Below are 17868 nucleotides of genomic sequence, written 5' to 3' on the forward strand. Positions count from 1 at the left end.
GCAGTGTCCAAGTCCAGCCGTTTCTGCAGGCAACAGGCAGCCCAGCAGCTCCCAAGAGTGCGTGTTGCTGTTCAGGGGGTGCAGACTCGCTATTTGAGAGCTGCTTTCCAGAGCAAACAATAAATCTTTAAAATAAGTGTGGAGTTCTCTGAAAGTCACTGAATTCAATGGCTGAGCCCTGCAACAAAGGCTCTTCCTGAGCATGGTGGCTCCCTGCCCACCGCCCTCCCGGGGGGACGGCAGAGGCGGCTGAGAGGAGGTGAGTGCTGGCTCCAGTTTGTAAACTGTGGCTGCTGGAGAAAACAAAACCTGAACAGAAGTTTCAGTAGGTCTCAGTGCCTTTCACTGATGCAGCTGGTTCCCAGGGGTGACCAGCACCATGAGCTGCTGCTTTTCCCAGCCCCAAGGCACCTGTCTGCCCATGGGGCACTCTGTTGAAACTCTTTCAAGGGGAGCTGCTGGTGCTTCTGCCAACACCAGCTGCAAGTGCTGGGTGATGCCCCACAGACATTTCTCCTCGTGCAGAGCTCGCAGTAGGTTTCTGCACATCACAGGGCTATTCCCATCTAACCACCACCTCACACCCCAGTTACCTTTAGGGTGTCCTGTTCTGCATTGGCACTACTGGCAGGGAACAGCCACCTGTCAGTGCAGGCACCCACCGTGACCCCAAGCAGTGCTGTTAAAAGGAACCAGCTGCTTCTGCATTTGGCAGGTTGGTCCTTGCCTGAGAGGAGGTGAAACTCCACATCTGACTGACTGCTGCAGAGCCATAGAGGATGAGACAGGCACAACTGGTGTTCTACAGCACGGGGCATTCTCCAGGTGAAGCAACATCACTGCCCCTTTCACTTTGTACAGACTTTTAGGCAAAATATTTTCAGTAGAAAAATCCCTCATCTTTCAAAACTGATTCCTCTGCTTCCTGGGAGCATTTTTCTGGGTGCAAACAAACAGTTAAATACATGTAGCTGTCTCCCATATTAATTCTCCTTGGTATTACGGACAGCTGATATCCTTTCAGTGCATGAAACCACAAAGGCAAAGTAAGTGAAAGCATAGAAGAATCAGGGCTCACATGGTGAATCCTTCCCTACTGGAGGGTGCTAAAATGAAAGAGTAAAAGTTTTCCTATGGTTGAGAATAGCCCTGTTATCTCTCAGGGAGGCAGCAAACTTTCCTCTCCGAGGAATAGGTAAGTAGGTAACACCAAGTGAGGCAGTCTGGCTCAAATCTGTTTGAGGAGAAGCTCTACAATATATTGCCATTTACTGAGAGAAACAAATAAGCTCCATTATTCTTGTTAATTCTGCAGCAAAATTATTTTTCCAAATCTTCCCCAAACCAGATGTGGAAATATTTAGCTACCTCTGCAGTCCTCCAGGCTCAAGACTGAACTAAGTGTTTTGAAGCAGATGGGAGGCAGAAGGAGATGGAAACCATGACTGGTTTCAGTGAAACTCATGGATTTCCCAATTCATGGTATCATTTCCTGACATCATGAAACTAATTTGGGCTTTTTCTTCTGTCTCTTTACAGTTAGGTATTTTCACTAAGAGGATGAAATTTCTCTTTCTTGCAAGCAAAGTTTGATTTCTTTCCTACGAGGAGTACAGAAATGTAGATTTTTTTTTCTCAGAAGAAAAATTGAGAATTAATTATTTTTTTTATTAGAGTACTTCGTTAGATGTAGTCAGTGCAAAATACCAAACTAAAAGGCAGCAGCTTCAATAGCCTTTCTTATCACTGACTCTCCCAAATCACAAATCAGTCTGCAAAACAAAAGGGAGATCACCTTACTTTCCTCCTCGGCTTTCCCCTGTGGGTTACACAGCCCTTCTCTGCTGGGTTTCTGTCTCTGTGTCTCCTGCCCCCTTGGTGTGCTCCCATGAAGCTGGGACACTCAGGACCACGCAATGCACGTCTGCCAGGCTGATGGGCTTCCTGGGAAGGGCTGAGCTGATCCTGGAAGCCGATGACTGCCATGCAGCCATGGGTCTCCCACCACTCTCCTGGGCTGCAGTCAAGGCACAGCAGCAGGAGCTGCCCCATAAGACACTGTCCATGGCCCCTCCATTAAAATACACGAATTATTTTTTGCAGTTTTCAGCACAAATAAATAATGTTGGGCAAACATAATTGCAGACACTTTTCAAGCTGTGCAGCTCTCAGGGTGGATGGCGATTCTGCCGTGCGCGTTGCTTGGATGTACACGTGCATTCCTGCAGGGAGCTCTGCTCTGTCCCTTCACACCTGGTCGAGTTTCCCCCACCAGCATCATTCCCAGCAGGGCAGGCTTTGGGGCTGGCATGGGGCCTGATCCTGCACCCCTTCCTGAGGGCAGCCTGGAGGCACTGCCTGCTCGCTGCCTGCACATCCTCTCCTGTTCCCCAGGAGAGCTTTATCACACCCACTAAACTTGACATTTCATAAAGGAGAAAAATTAATGAAAGACGAGCAGAGAGAAGCACTAATTTAGGAAGAGCACTAATTAGACATATTCTGGGTGGTCTCATTTTGGCGTTCTGCCTTTTAGGCTAGACTGGTTTTGCTGCCGCTTCCCTTTCTCACACTTTTCCTCCTCTCTCACCTTTCCCACCCTACAGCCAGCCCTGCAGGGGATTCCTGTGGTGTTGGGCCATGATGTCTGGGGGTCACAAGGCACTGCTGGGTTGACTGGGTGCAGGGCAGGACTTTCCTCCATCTCCACAGGCTGTTGCATCCTTCCCCAGCACACAGTGCTCTGGACACCTGCACTGTCACAGAAGCCAGCGTGGGTCACAGGTACAGACACACCAAGGCATGGGAAGCGCCAGGGATGACTGCAGCTTTCAAGTGACAATGTCCAGCGATGATGTGAAACACACAGACACACAGAAACAGATGCACACACACATTATATACACAAAAACACTACTTTATTCTCTATAAATAATGCTACAGTTTGCATTTTCAATGGCAAGGATAAAGCTCTTAACAGAACTCACTGGAGTTGGGCCAGATGTGGCAGCTAAGTGCCCAGTATTCTGTCCCAAAAGACACAACTGCATGTGAATTAGCAAAGCAGTGTGTGGTGCAGTCACTCTCCATGCAGGCTTTGGCCTCCAGCTCACACAACATCTCTTTGCACCCAGGACAATATGAGAAATACAATTTGAAGCCTGTTTTGATGTTGCTTCTGCACTCTGAGTTGATGAATTAATTCCTGGTGCAAACCTGCAGTATTAAACAGAGAGTCAGATCTTGCATGGCTTTAAATTCCAGATTCATCCTTGAAGTCTCCATGCTAGTTGGAGGCACCGTGAGATAAAAAGCACTTAAAAGAAAGGAAGATGTGAACAAAATGCCTCCCCATGAGCTCTGCCAGCATTGATGGGAGGGTATGAGCAACAATTCTTCATCCTGCTCCTCAGAGTGAAAAACACTCTGTTGTACAGCAGGTGCAACTCAAGGTAATTGAGTAATTAAAAAAAACTGAGCAATTTAGGGTAAAAAGTTTGTGTAAAGGTATATTGTGCCCTGGCCATATAGAAACTTAATTAATGTATATCCCCAGGAGCAATGCTTGTCTTCCTGTTAAAACTCTGCTAATAGGATGACTGGAGCACAGCCAACCTGCACACCCAGTGCCATGATTTCCTTCCCCCCCTGGAACACAGCACAAGCAGCTGGGATCAGCACAAAATGGTTATCCCAGCTCAAAAATGCCTTATTAGAAAGCAACGCTTCACTTCAGAAAAATGTCATTTTCCACCAACAAAACTCAGGATTTTCAAAAGCAATCAAAATCTCTGTGGGAGCTGGGTCCCTCAAAAGGCCCCTGAGATAAACTTTCCCTAGGCAGGGTCCAAGAGCCACCAAAGCGAGTGGGCTGGAGAGCCACAGTGGTGCGTGACACTTCCCAAGGCATTTCCATTCCATCCCAGGGTGGGGAAGCAGGAAAATGCCAGCAGCCAGAGAGCTTGGGACTGGTGTGCTGGGCTGTCTCCAGCATTTGGACTCTTGTTCCTGTCCTGCACAAGCCCAGTCCATCTCTCTGAAATGCACAGCTTCACTGCTTGGGTTTTCTTTGGACTATTCTAGGAGCTAGCCTTTAGGAATTAATACATTTTCCAGGTAAAAAGCTAGGAGCCAGACCATCTTTCCTAGGAGAAGGGCCAAGGGCATCTAAAGACAACCACTAACCTACCATTTCAGACTCCTTGCATGTCTAAGGAGTTCCTCCTGGGGCTATTGCCTTGAATTGTACGAAATGGCTCTTGGACAGTATAATTTAGGACTATGTGTCATATGTCAGAGGTCCATGGGATGGTCACGGAGCACAATATATAAAATGTTCAGCTAGAAACATCCATTTTCCTACAGTATCAGCATAACAAAAACTTTTGCAACCGTCTGATGTTGGGACTGGTTTGTATTGCAAATGCCCTTCTCTAATCTACAGCTCTGTATTAAATAACACATTATCCTATCATGACATTTGGCTTTGCCAAGAGAGTACAATATTTCCATGTACATGCCCACAGCACTGTATTTCTGACAGAATACTGTATCAATGACAAATTGCAGGTTTGGTAACACAAGTCAGAAAAAGTTTTAAGCGTGCTGGTGTTGGGGAAGTCAGAGGAGCTTGTTTACCCACAGAACAATCACAGGAACAGACAAAATTATTGTGTGCTGATAAATATTGATCTTCAAAATTGTAAACACTTTTGCATGCAGAAGCTGGAGGGCTGCTGTAACAGATAATTGCTCAATGCTGTTTCAAATCAAAATGCAAAAATTGCTTTCAAGATGTGAGCAGCTCTTCACTCATGAGTTGGGACATCTTCTGCTGATGGCAGTTGCTCAAGGACAGAGTCAGCAGACATCTCCACAGCCAACGGGCTGGTAGTCATCTCACAAAGACAACACTTCTGCCAGAGAGAAAAAAGTGGGAAGTGCTTCAGCCCTTTCTGGAGTGACCTTGATGAGCAACTTCCCTCCCACCCCTCTGAGCTCTGCTTTTTGCATTCTGCCTCTGTCCCCTCTCAGACTCCATGGGAAAACCTGTGCAGTGATTCTGGGATGTGATCATGCAGCAGCATCTTCTGCCCTGCCCTCCTTTTCCCTGCTTGCTGTAGTTGATACACCCATGGGGAGAGGTCACAAAAGGGCCAGAAATATACAGGGAAATGGGTTTGAGCTGAGCCCAGGCTCTGAACAGCCAGGTCACAGCAGCAGTGCCAAGGGCTTGCCTGGGACAGGCTGGAATATCTCACTCTTCCTTGCCCTGAATTTAGTTAGAATGTTTTACAGGCAGTTTTCTATCGAGACGTCGGCCGTGCTATCAACCCACCCCCTCCCCTGCACATAATCAAAATATTTTGATAACCAAAAAATGTCAGGCAATACAGCACATTTTGCAGTAAATAAATACAGCAAATAACTGCAAAGGCAAGGAGGGGAGGACTGGGGAGCTGGTTCCTCTGCCGAAGGTTTCCATCTCCAAACAACAAAAAGATCCTTTAAAATTAGTGTTTCACTAAAAACCATATATTTTCTACAAAAATGACCCCCTTCTAGTGAAAGAAAGGAGGCTGATGGGAGGGAATGCCATGCTGCTGGTTCCCACCTCGAGAGCAGAGCACAGGCCCTGGCACAGCCGCGTGTGGGCCCGGCAGGGCCCGGCCGCTCCTCGCGCCAGACACGGAGCGATGCCATGAACGGGCCCTCGGCGAGCTCCTCGGCACACAGCAGATACGTGTGACAAATTGCAATGACAAGGCTGCGCTGGCAGGCTGGATGGCGGGCAGTGAAATCCCTGTCCAGACACTGCTATGATCCGGGCACTCTTCGAGCCAAGGGAAGGCGGGAGATGCTGCCAAAACCCCATGGGCATGGCCACCACACCCATTTTCCACACTGCAGAGGGGCTGAGGCGGCTGCGAGCACTGAGGGTGCCCAGGGAGCCAAGGCTGGGAATGTCACACCACACACAGAGCTGGGGGAATTGCGGAACGCCAGGGCTGGTGCACAAGGGCAGATGAAGGAGACGTGGAAAGAAACCAAGCACTAACCCACTGTTCAGTCTGGTCACAAGGGACTGAAAGGCTGGAGGAAGGGGTTAGCGCACAAGTCAGAGCTCAGGATGGGCAGTTTACTGTGCTGGAGGGGTAATGCAATAAATAAAAGACCCTGGTCCCCATTCTGCACACCAGGAACCCACGTTCTGTTCATTGGGAAACACAAGGTACTGTGGCTGTACCCACACCTGGTCCTTTCCACTGTCCCAGGCACCCCAGGCTGCCCACCTGCACTCCCTGTGCCCTGCACAGCCCCTGCAGACACAGGGACACCCTTTCCCATGCTAAGCCCAGCGTTAGGATGCAGTCAGGGGCTGGCTAGACGCTCCTCCAGAAGCAGCACAATTTATTAGCCCAGTAGCAGTGGAAAGTTTCCAGGCTGGGCAGGGTGCTCCAGCAGCGAGGCAGGCAGGGACTGGGGGCTGCACAAGGCTCTTGCTGCAACAGGGAAGCAAGGACAGCATGGGCAGCACAGCTCTCAGACCCCAGGGGCAGCTTTTGGAGAGCTGTTTCTCCTCAGCTGTTTGTCCCCTCCAGTGTCACTTGTCCCACCAACAGCCCTCCTCAAAGGGCACGTAACCTCCATGTTTTTTCTTTATTCTTCTTGCACTCGCAGAAACAGATGCAAGCCCAGCATTTGGGCCGGTGCTGGGCAAACAGAATTGGTCTCCTCAAAGGGTTTCCTGCCTTTACCACCAGCCTGCAGCACGGAAGGAGTGGCCACAGCTCACCCCTGTGACAGGGAACAGAAGCATCTCAGCAGGCCACATTTCAGATGTGTGGTGGGGGATGTTTATTTTTTTTAACCAGTTCCATAGCTGCCACCTCTGCAAGGGCATCACATTCTGAGTGTCTGACAAGGCCCAGCTTGGCTGGGTGTCTGTACCCTGAGGCAAGGGAAAACCAGAGGGCCTCAGAGCATGTCCACGTTCCCTGGAGTGGGACAGAGATGCCCCGAGAGCCAGGGACAGCGACAAACAGGACCCGGGCAGGGCCCCCACAGGTGTGCCCGTGGGAGGGCAAGCAGCAAACAGCTTTTCTGGGGTATTTTGGGCTTTTTGCTTTCAGCCCCAGTGATCCGTGGGGTGCATCTCTGCTTGGCGGCAGCAACCGTACAGCATCCATCTGCAAAAACACCCCAGCAAGCAGAACCCCTCACCCTCCCCCAGTCCCTGTGAGCAGCATTCATTCCTTGCTCTCGCTGTAGATCCGGCATGCCGAGTCCTTTCTCCCCAAGAGTATTCTCCCTTTACAAAGCAAGATCATAAAGCGGTGACATAATCCAAGCTTGGCAAACACTTTGGCTGATGCTAAGCCAGTGCCTTTCGTGGCTCTCACTGCAGCTTTTGAGGCCATGATATACATGGCGCAACCAGCTGATTAAATGTGCAGGAGCCTCCCAAGATACCATTTCATCCGAAACGCTGACATTTATATTTGACTTCCAATAAGTGTGGGGCACTTTTTTTTTTTAATTTTTAATTAGTTTTCACAAGGGTGGGAGTCAGACGCAGCTACACAATGAAGTTCTCCATAGAATAGGTATGATTCAACCAGATGACTCCTGGCCAGACTTACAAACCCATCTACCTTGCAGTGGAGCCTTGAAGCCAAATTAATTAGAGGCCACCCACAAGTAGATGCGATTCTGTGTAGGTGAATCTCTTTGCCCATTCATTCCCTACCACATCTGCTGAGATCTCAACATTCATGCTAAGGGTGAGTGGGAGGGCTCTGGTTCCAAATAAATGACTCGATTCGTTTCGTTTTGGCACCAAGACTTAGCCAGCCAGTGAGGCCGAGTAGTAAACAATAGTAATGTGGAAAAAAAGTTTAAAAAAAAAAAAAAAAGCAGCATATAAGATGCCTCAATGAAGAGGTGTGATTGTTGGCAAAATGTGTCCCATTTGAGTTTATGGGATGTACAGAGTCTTTTTATTAGGGATACATTTTGCTATTAGTGTAATAAAAAAGGACCAATTGTTTCTGCCATCTGAGAAAACTCTTGGTGGAACAGGCATAAATCCAGGAATAATTAAGAAAATAATAGTGCACACCCAACAAGAAAAACAGTATTTGTTTAAAGATGAAGTCCCTCTAGAATACTTGGTAGTGATTGTGTTTCTTTCAAAAGAGGGGGAAAAACCCTTCTAAATGAAAAGCAGCAGCCATCAGCTCATCTCTAAGATCTCGAGTGGAAAAAGCGTGGGGCTGTAATCCCCCTCAGTGGTGAGGCTTTTCCGTTTTCATCGCTCTTATCAGCCTTTGCAAGTTGCAAAATAAAAGTGTTTTGCCCCTACATGTTTCCATCAGAGGATCAGAAGCACTTCACAAAGCAGAATTAATTGAGCTTCGCTGCTCACCTGTGAGAACAGAGCAATTATTTAGTAACAGGGTTTGGGGTTTTTTTTGCTGTTTGGGGTGGGGGTAGAAATAAAAACTGCAGGAAGAATTCAAACCCACCAGGCCAACAAGAGACTTGGCAGCTTTAATCACTTCCAATGATGAATGTGACAAATCTGCAAGTTTCTGACCACCAGATCCGGGTTCTCCTTTTGGAAGGGAACATTTTGCCTCAGCATCATTTTTCCCAGGCCTCAGCTTGCCAGGGTCCCCACCGGCACGAACCACCATTCTCCCAAGTTTTGACTCTTCACATTTAGAAGTCTCTGGAAAACCCTGTCTCCAAACAGCCCATGCTCCCGGCGAGCGTGTCGTGGTGCCATCGCACACCCAGGATATGCACTGTGGGCACCGGAATCCTGCTCCCATTGCTCCTGTGCGACTCCGGGCAGGTTTATAAGGCTTTGCCGCCTGGACGTGGGAAAGCCTGCAGGTCGGAGAAACGCAGACTGAGAATCAGTGTTTGTGGAGAGCTTAGCATCGCAGTAATGGGGAAAAAAGAGAACGATTTTAAGTCTTGCATGTGAGTGCATGGACAGAAGCACATACTGACTAATAAGACCTCAACTTTTACCCAAGCAGGAGTGGAAAAGCATCATCCCTTTTCCGTCTGGGATATAAACGGCTATAAACCCCCGACTGAAGAGGCAGCGGAACAAACTGGTTCGCACGAAGGGTGAAGCTGAGCATCCCCACCGCTCCCGTGCAGCTCTCGTGTTTTGCATACATCTGTTTACTTTTTCCCTAATTGAGGTTTTTTTTTTTTTTTTTTTTTTTCTCTGCACGCGGCTTTCGGCGGCTGCGGAGGCGCGGCGGTCCCGGTTCACCGCCCCGGACCGGGGGCAAGTGAATCCTCGCCCCGGCGCTCCTCGCAGCCACTGCCCGGTGGGCCCCGCACCCCGCGGCCGCACACACGGCCGGTCGGGTCCGGTCCGGTCCGGTCCGGTCCGTTCCGGTCCGGTCCGGTCCGGTCCGGTCCGTGGCCGGGCCGCGCTCCGGCCGCCGCGCGGTCCCGCAGCATCGCGCTCCCCGCCCCGCGCCGCGCCCAGCCCGGCCCGGCCCGGCCCGCCCCGGCGGGCGGCGCTGCGGCCGCCCCCGCTCCCAGCAGCCTTTGCAGCCGCCTACAATGAAATTTGCGAAGTTTTTTCGGTTTCGGCGCCATTTTCGAGTGGACTCGGAGGTGAGGAGGGAGGGCGGGCAGGGCGGCGGGGCCGGGGCGCGGCGGGGGGCGGCCGGCGCCCCCCGGGCCCCCCGTGCCCTGTCCCCGCTGCGGGCGGCCCGGCCCGGCCCGGCCCCGCGGGGGGGACGCGCGGGACGGGGCGCGATGGGGGGGCCTCGGCGGGACCCCCTCCCGCCGCTGCCCCGTGGGCGGGGTCGCGCCGCTCCCCGCGGGGCACGGCCGGACACCGGCCCCGCCGAAACTTTACCGGGGGTTGGGGCGCAAAGAACTTTAAAAAAAAAAAAAAAAACAACAAAACAACCCCAAACAAGTCCCCCCCAAAACCGGTAAAAGAACTTTTGTGGGGCGGGGGCAGTGGGGAGCGCGGCGGCACCGACCGCCCCCCCGGGGGGAGCCGCCCCGCGCGGCACAAAGGCGGCCCCGGGGGCGCGGGGGCCGTGACGCAGCGGGCGGTGACAGCGGGGGGGACCCGGGGGGACCGGGGGGACCCGGGGGGGACCCGGGGGGCGGCGGGCGGGGCCGCCCCGCGCCGGGGGTGCGGGAGCGGCGCGCGGGGCCGGTTCCCACGTGGGTGCGGGGCGCCCCGACGACCCCCGGGTGCCTTTTCCTCACAGGTTTTCCCCCCCCCTCCCCCGACTATTAATAATTTTTAAATCTTTTTTTCTTTTGAGCCGCGCCCGCCCCCCGCAGGTGGGGCTCGGGGTTGATTTTTTTTTTCTTCTTCTTCTTCTTCTTTTTTTTTTTCCCCTTTTCTCTCTCTTTTTTTTAAAGCGATCGCGGGGACCCGCGGGCTGCCGGCCCTGCCCGGCGCGGAGTCTGCGCGCCTCCGCCTGTAGAAAAATAGTTTTATACATTAAAAAAATAAATGCTGCTGTAACCAAGGAATAATTCGCCGAAATAATTTAAAATATTAAAGAAAATCCAATTGGCAGCCAGCTTTTGCTTTTTTTTTTTCTCTTTTCCCCTCGCTGGTTGCTCGCTTTGTACAGGAAATTTGAATATCCTGGCAAGGGCCAGCTTCCCAGGGCAGCCTCGCAGCTCTCTGGGAGCTGCAGTGATGGAGCAACATGCACCGCGCTGAGACTTTTCCCTCTCTAATTGATCCTACGTACAGTATTTTTCCCGTACACACATCGGGTATATAAAGACAATTTTTTTGTGTTGGGAGAGTGAGTTTTCCAAGGTTAAATCATTAATTGCTCCCCCTAAAAAACAGAAATTCTGCTTGTATGTCTTATGCGTGTTAAGTGTAGGTGAGGGACCATCTGCCAAGTTTCATCATCTTGTGTTCTGAAGAAATCCAAAGAACTCACCGGCAACTGCAAAAGTCTGTATTTAGTTAATCGACTTCGGTGGGAAATACAGTAAGACTCAGCTGCTAATGCAGTAAACGCTTATGAAATATAAGAGGGAAGCTTTAAGTAATGCTTCATGCAAACTTAACCCAAATCTAAAACGAAAAAAAAAATTCAGTGTGCTTGTTGTGTTTTGAATTATTGTTCATCTGAGCAGAAAAGAAATCGGTTTTTTTGTTTGGTTTTTTTTCCTGTTCTTAAAAAATAAACTTTATATTGGGCTTCCAGATCTGACCCTTGTTGTTAAGAACTGGATGAGATGACAGTGCTAAAACTTGGAAGTAACAAAAAGCATCATACTCTTCTTTTCCTCAGCAGTGTTGAGAAAAAACTGTGGATCCTGGAATTTTACTGTGGATTTTACTGGTTTTCTGGAGTGCTGTAAGTTGAAGTCTTGTCCCGCAGGCCTTTCTAAGCACCAGTAGCTCCCTGTCCTGCTAACACCCTCGCCTTGGTAAACACAGCTGATCCTGCTGGTAACAATGTTGGGCTCGAGTTTCACAGCGAGTGAAGTTAACGAATTCATTTTTGCGTTATTTCAGTCTGCCCTTTGTAGCTGCAGTTTGGTTTCGGGTGTTCGGCCCCACCTAAGAGCGTGTGGATGCCCTGTGGTTTAGTGTGGGGAAGGTGCGCCGTGCTGGAGGGAAAACGTGCTGGGCTTTATACGAACTGTGTGCTGCCTCCCTGGCCCTTTTATGGGCAAATTAGTGAGGGAAAAAAAATAATTTTCGATGAAGCGCGTGAGGAACGACCCGCTCTCACATGGCTTCGACAAGAACAGGCAGGAAATATATTTTCTGCGTTGGTTTTGTGCCCCCAGGAGCGAGTCGTGGCTGGGCAGAGCAGCGATTTTGGGTGATGCTGGGAGATGTGCGGTGGGTGCCGTGCTAATGAAAGAACTTGGCTTGTGCAGTTCCCACTGCTCGGGCTCCTCCACGGCCGCTTCTCCCGCAGCCCTCGGAGCTCTGCGAGGCAGTTCCTGCCGGGAAGGGCAGCGCTGGAGCCATGTGGTGGCTGTCGATCAAGCACCGGCTCTGATCCCAGCTATTGGCCACATCTGTAAATATTCGGACGTGACTTTTGTTTAAACCTCATTGTTCAAAAGGAGGCAGCAATGAAAGTGTTGGGATTTTTCAGAGCCAGGCAGATATGAAGTGTTCTGGTGGTGTTACTCACACCCTTATTTTCGTTTTGTCACCCTAATTTTGCCTCGCTGATGAGTGCCTGGGACCTTCATCTGTAATGAGATGATTTTCTTTGGTCTTTTTGTAAAATAATAAATACCCCTTTTTTTTCCCAGTTGTTTCAAATGAGAACAATGACTTCAGGATTTGTTTGTGCATGTCTCCAAGAAAACTGTTGGTTAGCAGAGCTGGGGGTTTTGTTACTTTTTTTTATATATATAGGAAATGCTTAATATTTCCTTGTCTGTGAGCTCACCTAGCCCTGAAGTGTGTGGGTCAGTAAAGGCTCTGTATGCAAATCTGTCCTGTCACGGGCTCCTGTATTTATTTCCTTTCCTTTCCCATAGCACTCCTTCTCACATTTTTTGCCTTCTCTTTTTTTCCTGGTTAGTGTCAGTGAGGAGGGATGAGGTTGTATTTTAAGGGAGTCCAGTATTTCAGAGGGAATTTGTTTTGGTTTTGTGTGTGTGTTTGGGATTGGAGCGGGGGGGGGGGGGGGGGGGCTGTTTTTTACTTAATTGCCCAATATACTTTGGCAAGCAGAAGTTGCATTGTTTTGTGAATCGCATTAATGGTTTTCTGCATGTTCAAATTCCCCAGTTATTTGGGGGATTTAATTAAACCTCTGTAGGTGGCTGGCTTACATAGATGACAGGTAGAAGTTTCTATTTCTAGAAGGAGCTGGTGCACACACTGCAGGCGTGGAGCTCCAGGCAGCAGAAGGGCTGTAGCAGTGCTTTTGCATTGAGGTGGAGCTTTTGGGGCAGTTCTTGTCTTGTTTGGGGTTACCAGTAAGCAGGACACCCCAGTTCCTGGCTGTAGTGCGGTCCTGCTTGGAAGTTGAAGGTGCTCCCGGGATGCTGTCTCTATGTGACTGTGAGAGAGGGCACTTGTGGTGTCACCACAAAAGCATCAACCCCCAAACAGCCTCTCTCCTGCCCTAGGCCTGGCTTATCACCTAAACCAGCATAATTAATATGTTTCCTTTGCTTCTGGTCTGCCAGGACCCGTAGAGTTGTTCTTGCATCTTCTTTAGGGAGGAAGGTGCTGGCCATGGTTGTGCTCAGTGGTTTTCCCACCTGCCCAGAGCTGCCCCTGGTTTTTCTGGCTGTCTCTCCTTGCTCTGCAGCACCTGGGTTATGATTGGTGTGCCTTGGGTGCCACTGCCTAGAGTCATCCTGAGCCAGTGGTGCCAGTAGCCCCAGCTGCAGGCATGGGGAGGATGGAGAGAGGAGGGATGTAGTTACTCTGCTGCACAGTCTGCCCTATCTGGAGCTGAAAACTTGATTTATTTTTTTTTTTCCTTCCCTTATTTTAAAAATACTTGCACCTGTCTGTGCGTGCCTTGGAAGGGGGCCTGCCCAACAGCCCTGCTTGCCCCTCTGCCATTGCCTCTCAAACCCTCTCCGTTGTTGCTTTGTAGCTCCCACTGAAGCAGCAGTCTGGTTGTCCAGAGGGTCCGTGCAGGAGCTGATGTGCCTGTGTTCAGAGGTGAGTTGGGAAGGTAAGCTCATGTCCCACCTGCTCCAAAATGCCTGCAGCATCTGCATCCCTCTGGGAAAATGCAGGTCCCTCTGACACACATATCCCTTGGCTACTGCAGGTAATACCTAGGAGACGTTCAGGTGAACTCAAATTACCCTGTTCAGCTGCCAATTTCTGATGTGAAGTTGAGTTTCCAAAGCACAAACTAAGTTTGAAAGAAGCTGAAGTGGGAGATGGGATAATTCAAACATGGAATTTTTTATTGCATGAAATATTGATGCTGTCGTGTCATAAACATGCATATTTTCTCAGATATATCATTTCACTGCCTATCCCAAATTTCCAGTTGCCCAATACTTGGTGTGACTGTTGATTTTCCCTCTGTGCTAGAGGCTGGTGGAGGTGTATTGAACCCTTGCTTTGAAAAGTCCTCCTTACTAAAGAGAGCTAGGCAAAAGTCTGGTTTATATAAATATAAAAACATTAATTAAAACGTGAACCTCAAGCACTATCAAAATTGATTCTAAAGCTGAATGTGTTTGCTGTTGCTTTTTTCTTTTGGATTCATTTGAAGAGATGAAAGAAATAAGATTGCACAGGTAGAGTCAAGTAAAACATTGTTGCAGAAGTAATTAATGCTAATATTATGTGGGGGGCTGTTTTGATTTAGCTCGTACAGGCTTAACACTGGGTACATACATGTTTGCTTTGCAGCAAGTAGCAGCTGCTCATTAGGGAGTTGGCCCTGGTGCTGTCCGTGTTGAGGACACTGAAGTGGTGAAAATATACTGCTTTTTTGTTGGCAAATACTTGATTTCAAATTTGAAATCGCTTGGCATGGGTCACAAGAGCTTTTGAAATTCCTATTTTTAAGTTTGCTAAAGAGGCAGGGACTTGGTGGTGCATTGGGCACGAGGGGATGGCACAAGAATTCCAACCCAAGGCGTCATTTCTGACATTGTTCAGTTTTTTTTGTGATGCTGCTTTTTAAGAAAATGAATTGAAGGAAGTTGTCCCATAACTGGTGGGGCGGGGTGGGGGAAGGTTGAAAGGAAATACAAAAAATATCAGTCTGTCTGCATGGCTCCTGTGCAGCCCAGGCAGGCTGGTGTGTAAGTGCCACTGGCAGCTGCCTTCTGCAGGGCTGCAGCCCCTCCCTGCCCTGCTGCTTTCTGCTCTGGTACAGGCAGGGAATGTGATTAAGTTCCAGAGATCTTTAATTTCTGGTCTTAGAAGGCTTGTCCATTCACATAATAAATAAGCATCATTTCATCTTTTTTAAAATGAGGATTTTTTTACATATCTCAAAAGTCAAATTTAGCTGAATTAAAGTATTTTAAGGAAAATTTAACGTGTTTCAACTGTTGGAATAAGGAATTATTTATCTGAAATGTTAACATTGTGACTTCTGGAAAATCCTTGGTGTTCAGCATCACCTAAGAGGAAAGTACAAGGTAATATTTTCCCACGTAACAGTGAGAAGGGCTGGGAAGTTCTGCAGGCTCTTCACAGTAGCAAAAGCAACAGATCTTCTGGATCTGAAAATGTTTTATTTGCTGGGACCTGATACTAATTGTGGTTGGGGGGGAACAGTTAATTTCTGACCTTGCTTCTGGAATTGGTTTGTTTGCACTGTATAACTGCTTGTTCTCTTATAGTTACAGACTGTCTGATAGCACCTGTGAAGAAAAAAAAACCTGTCCTGTGGTGGTAATGCATGCATGTTAAATGTCTTCATTGTAGAGTGTTCTTCAGTTCTTTATATCATGGTTTTAAAAAAAATTATATATATATACATTTATATTCAAAATACCATTTGGAATGTCAACATTCAGTGGGCTTTGAGGAGATGTAGCAGCACATCATGGTTTGTAGGGACAAGGAGATACAGACCATTCTGGGCTGCCTCATTACCTCAAGGATAAGACAAGAAAGTGAGCTTCTGGTTATCATAGATGTGGAAGCTAACACATTCCCATGTATCTCATTAGTTCAGGTATGTGTAGACACGTTCTCTTGGTGCTTGTACTGTGCACATCCTTTACATCCCCTGGGAGCTCGTGTGTCTGGCCCTGCAGGCAGGAAGGGCTTATAGCTCCTTTTTGTTCTCCAACATGGGCATGACCACATCCTATACTAAACTACCCCTCAGCTATTGCTCTTCGGGCCTTTCCCTGGCAAAGGATCAGCCAAGGGACCCTTGCCCTGTGTTTGGGGCAGAGAGGGGGGTCTGGAGGCCGTGGAGAGCTGTCAGCAGTGCTCTAGCAGCACGTAAATACTGGAGTTTGGGATTGCCTGTTGCTCTCCAGTATTGCATTGCTGCTTTAGTGAGGCTGGAAATCGGTCTCTGCTGCAGGGCTCTGGCTCTTGGGGTCCCTCCGTGGCACCCCCACTGTGCTTCCCACACTGCAGGGGGCTCCTGGCTCCCACCCCAATAAACCACTGCGGAGGCAGCAACCAACGAGGGCTTGGTGTCGTGAATGGGGAAGGGTGGGGGCTGCACCCCAACACTGCTGGAGGGTACCCAGTGCCCCAGCCCAGGAGTGGGGGGCAGGGGGCACTGCCTGCTGTCCAGGAGGTGGGGATGGGCGCTTCCCTGGGCTCTGGGGACAGGGAGGAGGACCTGGGGCTGCACAGGGGCAGTGCTGGCCCCTGGGTGCACCCTATCTCAGAAGCTGGGGAGGGGGTGTGGGGGGCATTGGGGGGGTGCAAGGGCTGGTGGGGGCCAGAGCTTCAACTGGGGGAGCGGGAGGGATGCTCTCATTGTGCCTGGGGTGCTCCTGGGGAAACCCTGCTGCAGGAGGCATCTTTCCCCAAATTTCTGCAGCTGTTCCAGCCTCTGTCAGGATACCCCAGCTCAGGTAGAGCTGCCGTAGGGGGGCTGCCAGTGGCTAGCAGCATCTGGCACCACTTGGGCCATGGTGGAGAGAGTTTGGACCACCTAAGGATTTGCTTGCAGACCCGCCACTGCAGCAGTGATTTCTCAGAGCTGTCCCAGCCACATGGTGAAAGGTTTTTCCTTAGCATTGCACCACTTGAAGCTTCCCAACCCTGCTGGAATAGACACAAGGGCCACCACGGAGTCAGGGATGCTCCTGGGAAGGGCTGGGGTGGTGCCTGCCTGCTCAAGATTCATTTGCTGTGGGGTGAATGAATTTGTTGATCCTGCCAGTGATGGTGCCTCATTAACAGCCCAATCCAGCAGCTCCTGGTGGCTGTGAATTCCATAATGTGTTTTTTCAGCTATTTTCAGGAATTACTAAATCACAGCCAATAGTTGTAGGGCAGGGGACAATCTCACTGATTTACAGCTTCAGTCCCTGCTCCCGCTCTGTGCAGGGAGCGTGGGCAGGAGGAACACAAATGTCTCTGGCATGGGGAGCTGCAAGGGGGGTGTGAATGGGGAGGAGCAGCTTCTAAAAGCCTCTGCCTTCAAAGGGGACAAACTCACAATGTTTGGGCACACAACCAACGCATTCTAAACCAGACACTGGTATTCTTCCAGTTCTAAAATGGTTCATTCCCACTCTCAACAAGTCAAGCCATTAATTGCCGTGTACCATACTGTTTTCCTTCAGGAAAATAACTTGATGAGTGACTTGGTTAACAGGGAAATTGGTCAACAAAGTTGGTAATTGTCTGTACCTTTATATTAATTTTGAATCACTTTTTAAAAGAGAGGTTTCAACTGATATTTATAGGTGGAGTGTAAGATTTAAAATTCCTTTTTTTTTTTTTTTTGGGCCATTTCTTTTGTGGTTGGTTTGATTCTACTCAGCTAGAAAAAGACATTTTCACCGTGTTCACAAACTGCAGTCTCCTGCTAGAACTGCTTTCAGTCATCAGTCTCCTGTAGGATCAAAATGGGAGTAATGGGAGAATAAAAGCACCGCAGAGTTTGCGGAGCAGTGGGCATGAATAAAATATAGAGGCTAAATCAAGGCAGTGGGATCGCTGTGGCTAGGGAAATGCCCCCGGAGAGGTGGCTGTGCAGGTGGCAGCAGCACGGGCTGTGGCAGTGATGGATGTGCCATAACGGGCAGCGAGGGCTGCCGTGTCCTGCCTGGCTCCCAGGACCTTGTGTGTCAGCCCTCAGCTCCAGACACTTCAGGATATTGCCAGTCATTAACACAGAAAGTCCAGGTGGCAGACGGGGGACAGACATCCAGCTGTGCTTTTCTTTCTGAGAAGCTAGG

General features: G+C 49.5%; 1 long non-coding RNA gene across 2 annotated transcripts; it reads left to right on the plus strand.

The window, feature by feature from the left end:
• The first annotated feature begins 9532 nt into the window (after positions 1 to 9532).
• Positions 9533 to 15524, plus strand: LOC137482425 (uncharacterized). 2 transcript variants are annotated; one of them, XR_011004055.1, is made up of 3 exons: positions 9533 to 9648; positions 11322 to 11384; positions 13611 to 15524. It is a non-coding gene; the product is annotated as an uncharacterized lncRNA (long non-coding RNA). The 2 variants fall into 2 exon arrangements; XR_011004056.1 differs by having other exon boundaries at positions 9558 to 9648; positions 11319 to 11384.
• The last annotated feature ends 2344 nt before the right edge of the window (positions 15525 to 17868 follow it).

Source organism: Anomalospiza imberbis, chromosome 14 (assembly GCF_031753505.1).
Source record: "Anomalospiza imberbis isolate Cuckoo-Finch-1a 21T00152 chromosome 14, ASM3175350v1, whole genome shotgun sequence".
Lineage (NCBI taxonomy): Eukaryota > Metazoa > Chordata > Aves > Passeriformes > Viduidae > Anomalospiza > Anomalospiza imberbis.